General features: G+C 43.4%; 1 protein-coding gene across 1 annotated transcript in view; it reads left to right on the top strand.

The window, feature by feature from the left end:
• The window catches only part of KCNT2 (potassium sodium-activated channel subfamily T member 2), a 1,405,312-nt gene that overhangs the window by 729,094 nt on the left and 662,270 nt on the right, over window positions 1–13,948 (top strand). The window lies entirely within an intron of this gene.

Raw genomic sequence — 13,948 nt, 5'->3', positions numbered from 1 at the left:
GACCGCCTAATGTACCTACAGCCACATGATCACAAGTTCTTTTCTGTCAGGCAAATGACTTGTTTTTTGGGGCCTATACTGGCCTACAGTAAAATTTGTATCTAGTGACCTCCTAATATACCTCCAGCCACATTATCACAAGTTCTTTTCGGTCAGGTTAATGACAAATTTTGGGGGCCTGTACTGGCCTACACTAACTATTTAGCCAGTGACCACTGTAATGTACCTCCAGCCACATCATGACAAGTTATTTACTGTCAGGTGATTAAATAATTTTTGGGGCCTGTACTTCATTGGCCTACAAATTATTTTTTGTCAGGTGAATGCCTAATATTTGGGGCCTGTACTGTGCTACATTAAAATTTGTATCCAGTGATCGCCTATTTTACCTCCAGACACATCATCACAAGTTCTTTTCTGTCAGATGAATGCCTATTTTTTGGAGCCTCTACTGCCCTACATTAATATTTTTAGCCAGTGACTGCCTAATATACCTCCAGCCACATCAAGACAAGTTCTTTTTTTGACCGCCTTATGTACCTCTAGCCCAGGCATGTCCAAAGTGCGGCCTTCGAGCTGTTGCAAAACTACAACTCCCAGCATGCCTGGATAGCTTACAGCTATTAGGGCATGCTGGGAGTTGTAGTTTTGCAACAGCTGGAGGGCTGCAGTTTAGACATGCCTGCTCTAGCCACATCATCACAATTTATTTTCTGTCCGGTGAATGCCTAATTTTTGGGGCTTGTATATCATTTGCCTACACTAAATTTTTTAGCCAGTGACCGCCTAATGTACCTCCAGCCACATCATCACAAGTTATTTACTGTCAGGGAATGCCTAATTTTTAGGGCCTGTACTTCATTGGCCTACAGTACAATTTTTAGCCAGTGACCGCCTAATGTACCTCTAGCTACAAAATCACAAGTTATTTACTGTCAGGTGAATGCCTAATTTTTGGGACCTGTACTGGCCGAAAGTAAAATTTGTATCCAGTGACCACCTAATCTACCTCCAGACATCACAAGTTCTTTTTTGTCAGGTGAATTCCTAATTTTTGGGCATGTACTCCAGTTGCCTTCAGTAAAAAATTTTGTCATTGACCACCTAATGTACCTCCAGACACAGTAAAAATCTTTCTCCAGTACCACTTTATATACCTCCAGCCACATGATCACAAATTATTTTTTGTCAGGTGAATGCCTAATGTTTGGGGCCTGTACTGTGCTACATTAAAATTTGTATCCAGTGATCACCTATTTTACCTCTAGCCACAGAATCACAAGTTGTTTTCTGTCAGGTGAATGCCTAATTTTTGGGGCCTGTACTGGCCTACAGTAAAATTTGTATCCAGTGACCTTCTAATATACCTCCAGCCACATCATCACAAGTTATTTTCTGTCAGATGAATGCCTAATTTCTGGGCCCGTACTCCAGTGGCCTACAGCAAATTGTTTAGTCATTGACCACCTAATGTAACTCCTGCCACATAATCACATGTTCTTTTTTGTCAGGTGAATGCCTAATTTTTGGGGCCTGTACTTGCCTACAGTAAAAATTTTATCTAGTGACCACCTAATGTACCTCCAGCCACATCATCACAAGTTATTTTCTGTCAGATGAATCCCTACTTTTTGGGGCCTGTACTGACCTACAGTAAAATTTATATTCAGTAACCACCTAATATTCCTCCAGCCACATCATCACAAGTTGTTTTCTGTCAGGTGAATTACTAATTTGAGTGCCTGTACTTGCATACAGTAAAATGTTTAGCTAGTGACCGCCTAATGTACCTCGAGCCACATAATCACAAGTTGTTTTATGTCACATGAATGCCTAATTTTTGGGGCCTGTACTTCAGTGGCCTACATAAAAAAAAAATTATCCAGTGACTATGTAATGAACCTCCAGCCACATCATCACAAGTTCTTTTCTGTCAGGTGAATGCTTAATTTTTGGGGCCTATCCTGGCCTACATAAAAAAATTGTATCCCCTGACTGCCTAATATACCTCCAGCCACATTATCACAAGTTGTTTTCTGTCAGGTAAATGTCTAATTTTTGGGGCCTGTACTCCAGTGGCCAACAGTAAATTTTTTATCCAGTGACCACTTAATGTACCTCCAGCCACATCATCACAAGTTCTTTTCTGACAGCTGAATGCCTAATTTTGGGGGCCTGCACTGTCCTACATATACATTTTTAGACAGTGACCGCCTAATGTACCTCCAGCCACATCATTACAAGTTCTTTTCTGTCAGGTGAATGCCTTATTTTTGGGGCCTGTATTCCCGTGCCCTAAAATAGAATTTTACAAGATGCCTAAAAATTGCCCCTGATTAAAATACAGATTTTTTGTGGGAATTTTTGCTAATGATCTCCCGCTGGTATGTCACCGTACATGTTGTAGGACTATTTGTGCACTTTTAGTAAGTATTTGTTTTTTCAGGTTTGCCTGCCACTAAATTCAATGGAGCCCGCCGCAAAAGCGTGGTTCGTGAACAGTTGATCGCGAACACACGTTCGCATTCTTGAAACGTTCAGGCCGATGTTCGTATATCACTAATAAATCACCCCAATAAAGAATCTATCTAGCTTGCCAATCAATGTTTGGATTGTGCTTGCCTAACTACAGTAAACCCAGAACCAATGAAGCTGGAAGACCCTCCACACAAAACACAAGATAAATTCTTGATGAAAGTCACCCACTCTTCTTATGTCATGCACCATCTGAGATAAACACTTCTGAGTTAGAGGTGCTAAATAAATAGCAAAAATGGAAATGTTTTTCTCTAATGCACTTGGAGACAACCGATGCATACGGACGAACTGACCATCAATCAGGTTCACCCCTACCTCACTGTCGATAAACACCTCAATCCCCACAGTCTTTGACTCTAGCGCCAACCTCAGCAGTTCAGGAGAGATTAGGTACTACCAGGCAAAGACAAATGCACATTTTCTGACTCTCCTCCCACCCCTCTAAGAGACAGATGGGAATTAGATGTTCCCTTTTTATTTTTGATGCTAAATGCATGGACATACATCAATATAATGTCCCTTTTGTCCGCATAAAAAAGACATTACATTCCTTTGACTAATATGCTTAAAAGCAGATCCAGGAGTAGCTCCCCCTAATTGCAAGGTGTTAAAGGGAATATTCATTATTGATATTTATGCACTTATTCATACATAGGCGTGAGTCGTCTAGTGAAGCCTCCGCCTATTTATACCAATTAAACAATCACTACTGATTACCTAACTCTACACTGAACTGCCTGCGTCTATTGCTGTGGCGCCTTTTACAATAAAAGACCACACACGGTGATTAAATAAAAGATATTTATTAAAACACTATACGTTATAGTCTAATATCTGCTTATAATTATAAGTATGAAAACAGCCAGCAGCACTCCGAATAAATTCAAGAAAATAGTGGTTTATTGGACCCAAAGTCAGGCGACGTTTCAACAGCTTGTTGCTGTCTTTATCAAGCACGTGCTTGATAAAGACAGCAACAAGCTGTTGAAACGTCGCCTGTCCTTGGTTCCAATAAACCACTATTTTCTTGAATTTATTCGGAGTGCTGCTGGCTGTTTTCCTACTTCTAGTTTTGGACCTAGGTGCTGGTCCACACTGGCCGGACATACACCCCTCGTTTATACAGTGTGCTGCTTCCTCATTTTCTCAAGGTTGCTTATAATTATATATATCTATATCAATGGAATATATATATATATATATATATATATATATTTATAGCAGCAACAATATAATATGTAAACAACTATAACAACACACTAATACGGTACTAACTAAACTCAACACAATCCCACTTCCAATACTCACCCCCAAAATCTAACTATACCTAACACTTACATACACGTTAACAGCCCACCCAACCAGGCTCTAAGCTGTCCCTAAGGGAGTAACGAGGGGTTAATACAGACTCAGGGGAATAGTAATACTCAGCCGGTATGCTGGTTGTCCAGGGGGTGCTCATTTTCCTAGGAGATGATCCTCTCCGGCTGGGGGCTGGTCCAACAGTGCCTCAGCATAGCGCTGCAGGACTATTTAAGTTCAGCGGCGCTCACTCCCGAGGCAGCCCGTGCTGTGGCACGCATGCACGCCGTGGGCGTGAACACGTGGGTGGGGGCGGTGATATGACGTCACCGCACCGGCCCGCGCATCCGAGAGCGCGCTTGCAGACTGAGGGATCCTTTGATCCTCCGCATTTAGCACATCTGCATACTTTGCGGTGCGATAATTGTTGTGCAGGAGGTATGCAGATAACAGAGGGAGGGACGTTTGTTTCCCTTTCTCTGTTATGTTAACTATCGCCAGCAGCTTGAGATAGTTAACCCCAAAAGGCATCGGATCTCTATTGATCCTATGCCTTTTGAAGTCACCAGAGGCTGGACATAATTGTCCAGCCATCTGGTGACCTTCTCATCTCCTGCAGGGATGCAGGAAGAGGAGGGCACAGGACATCTTTATTTGTATAGGATATGTGTATAGATGCTTGGGGCACATCCATACACATATACATACAAATCTTCTGGTGGGAGGCATATTTCACAATCTGCTCAGTTACTGGGATTTTCACGCACAACCATTTTTAGGGTTTACAAAGAAAAGGGAAAAACATCCAGTATGCGGCAGTCCTGTGGGCGAAAATGCCTTGTTAATGAAAGAGGTCAGAGGAGAATGGGCCGACTGAATCAAGCTGATAGAAGAGCAACGTTGACTGAAATAGCCACTCATTACAACCGAGGTATGCAGCAAAGCATTTGTGAAGCCACAACATGCACAACCTTGAGGCGGATGGGCTACAACAGGAGAAGACTCTACCGGGTACCACTCATCTCCACTACAAATAGGAAAAAGAGGCTACAATTTGCATGAGCTTGCCAAAATTGGACTATTGAAGACTGGAAAAATGTTGCCTGGTCTGATGAGTCTCGATTTCTGTTGAGACATTCAAATGGTAGAGTCCGAATTTGGCGTAAATAGAATGAGAACATGTATCCATCATGCCTTGTTACCACCGTGGTGGTGGTGTAATGGTGTGGGGGATGTTTTCTGGGCACACTTTAGGCCCCTTAGTGCCAATTGGCTATCATTTAAATGCCACGGTCTACCTGAGCATTGTTTCTGACCATGTCAATCCCTTCATGACCACCATGTACCCATCCTCTGATGGCTACTTCCAGCAGGATAATGCACCATGTCACAAAGCTCAAATCATTTCAAATTGGTTTCTTGAACATGACAATGAGTTCACTGTACTAAAATGGCCCCCACAGTCACCAGATCTCAACCCAATAGAGCATCTTTGGGATGTGGTGGAACGGGAGCTTTGTGCCCTGGATGTGCAACCCTCAAATCTCCATCAACTGCAAGATGCTATCCTATCAATATGGGCCAACATTTCTAAAGAATGCTATCAGCACCTTGTTGAATCAATGCCACGTAGTATTAAGGCAGTTCTGAAGGCAAAAGGGGGTCCAACACTGTATTAGTATGGTGTTCCTAATAATTCTTTAGGTGAGTGTATATATATATATATATATATATATATATATATTTATATATACACATATACAAACATATAACCAATAAGCCCACCCATATAATATACCATATACATAGAAATGCATGCTGCCAAGGGGGCATACATACATCTCCATCTATACACACATATCCCACCTGGACGGGTCCATAAAAAGGGCCAATATATATGCATATATGTCAGGGCATATATACATATATATTTAAATATAACACTTCCCTCAACACAAGGGTTCGTCCCCAGACATAAACCCAGGAGTATCTTCACCCAAAGTGTCAGAGGAAGACGATACGTTATGTGATAGTACATCCTGAGAGTGGGGGCCCCTAGATATCTCTCTCTGAGGCGTCTATCAATGCATACTGCAAGATACATAGTGGCTTCCAGAGACTCAGGATTCTCATCAAAGGCCAAAGCGTCCTTCAGCCTCTCTCATAATCCCTGACAGAACTGAGCCAGATTGTTCCACTCAGTATCCGTAGCCCATCTCCTAAATTCAGAGCAATAGATCTCAGCAGAACTCTCTCCCTGACGAAGGCCATGTAGCTTGGTTTCTACCAGGGAGGTCCGAACCGGGTCATCATAGATGAGACCCAGAGCTTTGAGCTTTCATCCACCGACCGGAGAGACTGTGATCTGGTCGGTAGAGAAAAAGTCTATGATTGAGCGTGCCCTTTTAGCAATGAAATAACCACACCAAATCTCTGAATATCATCCCCAGATGAGGACTAGGCTAAAATACAATTTGCACGCCTCCCTAAACAAAATTAAATTATCACTTCCCCCAAAGAATCTGTCCGGGAGGGCAACTTTAGGTTTTAGATAGGCCTGGTAACCACCACTAGGACCAGCAGCCTGTGGTCTCTGGATCTGAGAGATGGTAGTGTGCAGGTCAGCTACCTTCAAGCCAGTGCAGCAATAGGATCCATGGCTGTACTGAAACAAGCAAAAAAAAAATACGGTTTTGGCGGTTTATAATGTCACGTTCGTGGGAGGGTAACACCACACCGAACTTAGGACGAAAAAGGGTGAGTGAATAAGGCCTAGAAACTTGGAAAAGGAGTTGGACACCTCCTAGTAAAACCCTAATCAAAGTCCTGACTAACTACCAGTATGAACAGACCCCAGAGGTAGGTGGAATCAGACGCAGGAATACGTAATGTCCTAACTCACCCTATAGGACCCTGGTACTAATATCAGGACTGAGACATCCTGTTCCTCCAAAAGGTAGGACAAACAGGAGTTTCCGTCAGGCCTTAATACACATGACAGGGAAATGCAACACACAAAATAACCCAAACAAAATACAAAAGGGAAAGAAAACACTTGACTTCAAGTGGCTATGGCAGCACCAGAAACTCAACCGAGATCCACATACCAGCTATCCACAACTCAAACTGACGCTATAACCCGCATAGCATAGTGGAAGAAACAACAATATATATAGAGGAGGTTAAATGACCATAATAGCCACACCTGGGGAAAGAAGGTGTGGCAAGCACCACAAACAACACAGACGTCATTTGATCCAAACAGAAAATATGTCAGATCAAACCACGTGTTGCTAGTCTCACCGATCTCCTGCCAACGATCTCGTGGGAACGTCCGTGACAACATATTGCCTGGTACGGTTGATACTGCTGAGTAAATAATTATTTTCCTATAAAGGGTTAATAATGGATGATAGATATTAACTTTCATATTTAGGTAAATTACCTAGATGGAGCACAAGGGGACTGGCCATAACGCTAGGAGCACCACTAGCATAACACCCTCTGTGCTCCATGTACTCCCCCTCCCTTTTGAGTGGTAGACATCTTGTCTAGCCCTGTGTTCTTTCGGCAGAACTGAGACTCAGTGTCTCGAAGCCTGAGCAGTGGATCTGATAAACTAAGAAATCAGCATTCATCAAACCCACTAAGCAGGGGCCGAGGCACTGATCCAACTTGTTGCTTGTACAATGGATCTTCTGCTGCTTCCCAAGGTCAGGAAGCAACATCTAAATCACTGTGCATGAAAAGTCACAAGCCTTTGAGTCTCAGTGATGATGCAAAAAAACAGGGCTAAAAAAGATGACTTGCCCTGTCACTCAAAGGGGAGGGGAGAATACAGAAAAAGACAAGGGTTTTTGAACTAGTGGCCTCTGGTGCTCCAACTAGGTAATTTACATAAATATAAAAGTTAATATATCTCTGCCTTTATTAACCCTTTATCAAAATGAAAGATATACATTTATTCAGCATGATCAACCCTACCAGGCAATATGCCTGTTTAATAGGGTTTATCGTCCTGATTAGAGATGAGCTAATTTAAAAAAAACAAAAAACTATTCGGTTCGATGCGGCAAATCACGTTAAAAAACTTTCCTGGCTGCAGAGAGCCTTTAGTGGTGTAGAACACTGTGACTTGCAGTAACACGTATAGGGTATCTGCTATGGTAGTGAAATAATACTGTGTGTCAGCAGAAAGTTTGTGTTGATCCATCAGAAGAATAACCCCAAAAAACAGATCATGTCTGTTGAGCATCTGCCTTCACTCAGTCAGCATTTGGTCAGTAATCCATCAGTATTGCTAATGGAGTGGATCCAAAACAGAGATAACACGCAAATGGAAGATTTGTATGTCTTCTGTGTTTTGTACCCACTTCTGCTTCTGGCTACCAAATCACAAGCCAATTCTGATAGGACCATACAGGCCTTACAGCTTCTACACAGACAGGATCCATTGTGTGTCTCATTTTTCCTTCCTTCTGACAGATCAGAAGAAGGGTCAAATAAATGATAATGTCAGCCAGGCCGAAAGGCAAAATAGTGGCCCAGTCATGAAGTGAGGAGGGTGGGAACAGCATTAGAAGTCCACAGAGTAGCCCTATGACATAGTGGTGAGGTGGAAGCAGCATGAGGAGGCCACAGGATGGCACAATGACAGTGTGGAGGTGGCAGTAGCAGCATCAGGAGGACACAGAGTGGCAAGGTGACACCGTTTGGAGGTTGAAGCAGCATGAGGAGACCACAGAGCGGCAATGTGACATAGTGTGGAGGTGGCAGCAGCATCAGGACACTACAGAGTGACCCGGTGACAGAGTGGAGAGGTGGGTGGCAATGCCAGTACCAGCTGAAGTTGGTGGGTGAAAGAAGGAGCACTTGTCATCAGATGTGTGGCATCAGGCGACTGGCAGCATCAGAATAGTAGCTCAATCAGGTAGCCTGAAGAAATCTGTCTCTTTTGTCAAACTGTTGGTGTGGCACCATGGATGATCTAATCTGATGCATCAGGCATTTATTGGTGGAAATCCTGGCTGATCCATGCCTGCTTCATCTTGACAAAGGTCAGTCTCTCCACATTTTGGGTGGACAGGTGAGTTCTTCTTGGGGTAACTATGGCATCACGCCGCACTAAACACCCGCTCTAATGTCACACTACTGGCCAGGCAGACAGCTTTTCCAGGGCAAACCTGGCTAGTTGCGGCCACAAATCCAGTTTAGCTGCCAAGTAGTCCAGCGGATATTCAAGGTTGGTTGGCAAGGTGCACTCCAAGTATGTCACCACCTGCTTGTTCAGGTTCTGCTCTACGTATAGCTGCTGGTGAGTAGTTTCTTCACTATGCGGGTGTAGAAAGCTACTCATTAGTGACTGTAGACTCAGGCTGCTGCTGATGGAGATGGTACTGCTCTAGTCACCCCACCCCTTCCCAGCAGCCATGGCAGTGTTATGTGAGCGCAGAGGGTCTCCTCAGTCACAACTGTGAGAGGATGGACGATATTGCAGAAATGCAGTGGCCAACTCACCACATAGGATGTCTCTATAGTAGGTCAATTTGTTCTCCCTCTCATCGGGTGTAAAAAAGGCCCCCATTTTGGACCGGTAGCGAGGATCCAACAAGGTGGAGAGCCAGAAGTCATCCCCCTGCCGAATGGTGATAATTCGTCTGTCACTATGCAAGCATGTGAGCATACATCAGGACATTTGTGCAAGTGACTTGGAGGGACTCCCTGCCTCCATCTCCACTGCAAACTGCCATAGTGTGTCGTATCCTCTGCCTCTTTCTAATTTCCCTGTAGCTCCTCTGGCTGCTCCTGCTCCTCCTCTCCTGTCACCTTTGCGTAAAAAACACCCACTTCACTACACATTGCTTGTGCTCTAATGTCCTCCTCCTCCTCCTCCAGTTCTGCCCCCACAGGGCTTATGTGGCCTGAGATGTAGTAGCCATGTCTCCAGTCTCCTGACTAGCCAGATTTACCAGCATCTTTTCCAGGAAATGAAGCAGTGGAATTACATTGTTGATCCCGTAGTCCTGGCGACTGACAAATAATGTGACCTCCTCAAAGGGCCTGAGCAAACGGCAAGTGTCACGCATGAGTTGCCACTGGCTGACATCGTAATTACACAGGGGAGTACTTTTGTCCACTTGGATCAGCAAGAAATCATTTATGGCCTTTCTCTGTTCATATAGTCGGTCCAACATATGGAGGGTGGAGTTCTAATGGGTGGAAACGTTGCATATCAGCCTATGTTGGGGATGCCGTTCTGTCACTGCAGCTCAAGGAGGGTGTGCTTGGCAGTGTACAAGTGGCTGAAGTGCATGCAAAGTTTCCTGGCCATTTTTAGAATGTCTTACAGATGGGTGGAAGACTTCAGGAACAGCTGGAGAACCAGCTGGTTCTGATTTTGAGTAATTGCTGAGAAAGCCAGTATTCGATTTCTTGATAAAGTACACCGAGCAGTTCCTCCCTGTGTGACTCAGTTTGACCAGGTAAACGAGGTGTAGATCAGCATGACACAGCCGTGCCCTACACATGTTGTATGCTGGAGGGGCACTGTAAATTGTCCCTGCAGTGGAGATTGAGGACACGGTGGAGGATGAGGAGGCATAGGCGGATATTGTCGCTGGACCAACGTGGAGACGGAAGCAGCATCACCTGGCCGAGTTGCTCGTGTGTCTATGCAGGAACTACATTCACCCAGTGGGTCGTAAAGGACGTGTATTGTCCCTGACCTTAGTTACAGCTCCACACATCAGCACTTCTGTGCACTTTGGCAGATACTGAAAGGCTCAAGGACTGGCTCACCTTCTATTCTACATGTGGGTGCAGGGCTGGTACTGCCTTTTTGGAAAATAAATGATGGCTCAGGACTCTTCACCTCAACTCGACACAAGCCATCAGTTCTCTGAAAATTGCAGAGTCCACCACTTGAAAAGGGAGGGACTGCAGCACCAGCAACTTGGACAGGAGCACTTTCAGCTTCTGCACCGTTGGATGAGTGCACACATACTGTTGTCTCTTGGCAATTGCTTTGGTGATCGATTGCTGATGGAATTACTGATGGGGAGTAGGAGGAAGAGGAGCAGGAGCTTCAGGTTGAGTAGAGGATGGGAAGTCTGACACTTTTCTTTCTGACATACTGTTAGATCAAAAAAGGAAATTCAAACACCCCAAAAAAGTCAGTAATTTTCTCACTTCACCACACAACGGCTAATAAGTCATTTTTTTCCCCCACTAATACACACAAAAAAAGGGCTTTAGAACATATAACTGCACTGCTGAACGACAAATATAATATTGTTTTTTACACTTACCGTATTTTTCGCCGTATAAGACGCACCGGCGTATAAGACGCACCTAGGTTTTTGGGGAGGAAAATAAGAAAAAAATTTTTTTTAACCAAAAGGTGTGCTGTGGGTTTGGAACTAGGTGGTCTGTGGATGGCACTATTACTGGGGATCTGTGGATGACGGACACTGTTATGGGGGGATCTGTGGATGACGGACACTGTTATGGGGGGATCTGTGGATGACGGACACTGTTATGGGGGCAACTGTGGATGACGGACACTGTTATGGGGGAACTGTGGATGACAGACACTGTTATGGGGGGATCTGTGGCTGGCACTGTTACAGGGGGGGATCTGTGGATGGCACTGTTATACATGTGTCATCCACAGACCCTCCCAGCCCATAACTGTGCCATCCACAGATCCCCCGCCGCTCCAGTATACTAATATAATATGTCTGATTTAATTAATGGTTATTAAATATGCATCTTTATTCCTAATAGTACCTTAAATCCTAAGCGCTTCAGTACAATGCCGGCAGGCCGGGCAGCCGGCGCGGCGCGTCACTCACTGACGTCACTTGCCTGCGCCACCTGCTTCATTCATAAAGTAGGCGGCGCAGGCACGTGACATCAGGGAGTTACGCTGCCGCCCGCCCGGCCTGCATTGTACGGATGCGCTTAGGATTTAAGGTACTATTAGGCATAAAGGGGCATATTTAATAACCATTAATTGAATATGACATTTTTTATTAGTACACCGGAGCGGCGGGGCGGGCCTTTAGTACAGTGACTGCACCGCCCCGCCGCTATTGCCGGCCCCAGCTCCTCCTCCCAGTCCCTCCCAGAGTCCCCGCTCGCTTTACATCGCTGCCAGCGATGTAAAACTGACTGCATTCGCCGTATAAGACGCAGGGGCATTTTCCCCCCATTTTGGGGGAAGAAAAAGTGCGTCTTATACGGCGAAAAATACGGTATACACTTCACAAAAGGGCTTTAGAACAGGCATGCTCAACCTGCGTCCCTCCAGCTGTCTTAAAACTACAACTCCCACAATGTCCTGCTGTAGGTTGATTTAACTGCATCGCTTAATGGGAAATATATTTTACTTTTGCAACTTATATATGACAGAAAGGGCTTTAGAACAAATAACTGCACCGCTGAACAGCAAATATATTTTTATTTTGCCACTGATATATGACAAAAGGGCTTTAGAACATATAACTGCACTGCTGAACAGCAAATAGGCTCTTTTTTAACCACTAATACATGCCAAAATGGGCTTTAGAACATATAACTGCACCAATGAACGGCAAATATATTTTACTTTTGCCACTAATACATGCCATAAAGGGCTTTAGAACATATAACTGCACCGCTAAATGGCAAATAAATATATTTTTTTGTCACTAAGAAATGCCAAAAAGGGCTTTAGAACATATAACTGCACTGCTGAACGGCAAATAGGCCCTTATTTTTCCACTAATAAATGCCACAAATGGCTTTAGAACATATATACCTCACAGCTGAACTGCAAACAATATATATTTTTTTGCCACTAATACACACCAAAAAGGGCTTTAGAACATATAACTCCATGGCTGAACAGCAAATAGGCCCTTATTTTTTTTCCACTTATGAACAACAAATTTCGTTTTCTTCTTCTATTTATACACTCCACAAAAGGCTTTAGAACATATAACTGCACCGCTGAATAGAAAATAGGCCCTTATTTTTTGCCACGAATACACGCCAAAAAGGGCCTTAGACCATATAATTGCACTGTTGAACAGCAAATATATTTAACTTTTACCACTAATACATGAAAAAAGGGCTTTAAAACATATAACTGCACCGCTGAACGGCTAATAGGCCCTTATTTTTTGCCACTAATGCACGCCACAAAGGGCTTTAGAACATGTAACTGCATCGCTGAACGGCAAATAATAAATATTTTTTTTGCCACTAAAACATGCCATAAAGGACTTTAGAACATATAACTGCACCGCTGAATGGCAAATAATATCTATTTTTTTGCCACTAATACATGCCAAAAAGGGCTTTAGAACATTTAACTACACCGCCAAACTGCAAATAATATATATATATATATATTTTTATTTTATTTTATTTTTTTTCCACTAATAAAAGCCAAAAATGAGTTTAGAACATATAACTGCACCGCTGAACGGCAAATAGGCCCTTATTTGTTTTCACTTATACACGCCACAAAAGGCTTTCAAAAATATTACTGCACCACTGAACGACAAATATATTTTTCTTTTTCCACTTATACACTTTACTAAATCCTTTAGAACATATAACTGCACTTCTGATCAGCAAATATATTTTACTTTTGCCATAATACACAACAAAAAGGGCTTTAGAACATTTAACTGCACCACTGAATGGCAAACAGGCCCTTATTTTTTTCCACTTATACATGCTACAGAAGGCTTTAGAACATATAACTGCAGCGCTGACCGGCAAATATATTTTACTTTTACCACTAATATACAACAAAAAGGGCTTTAGAACATATAACTGCCCCCCTAAATGGCAAATATATTTTACTTTTGCCTCTAGTAGTATAGTGGGACATGTCTCGTCAAACACAGTGACAGGTGCCCCGCCCCTTTTTCACACCATAACCCCTCTCAGAAAAACCCTAACCCCGCCCAGATCCGCCCATTTCGCGCCCCTTGCCGCCCAAAACCACGCCTTAATGCCTCCCACTTTGATATGCTTTTCCTATCATTTTATATGGTTTAATATAAATATAAATTTAAATCAAATGATAAGCTTTTTATATCACTTTATAAGTCCT

The sequence above is a fragment of the Bufo gargarizans genome, chromosome 7, assembly GCF_014858855.1.
Source record: "Bufo gargarizans isolate SCDJY-AF-19 chromosome 7, ASM1485885v1, whole genome shotgun sequence".
NCBI classification, from domain to species: Eukaryota; Metazoa; Chordata; class Amphibia; order Anura; family Bufonidae; genus Bufo; species Bufo gargarizans.
Note: the sequence above shows the minus strand (reverse complement) of the source record. Positions and strands in the feature narration are given on the sequence as shown.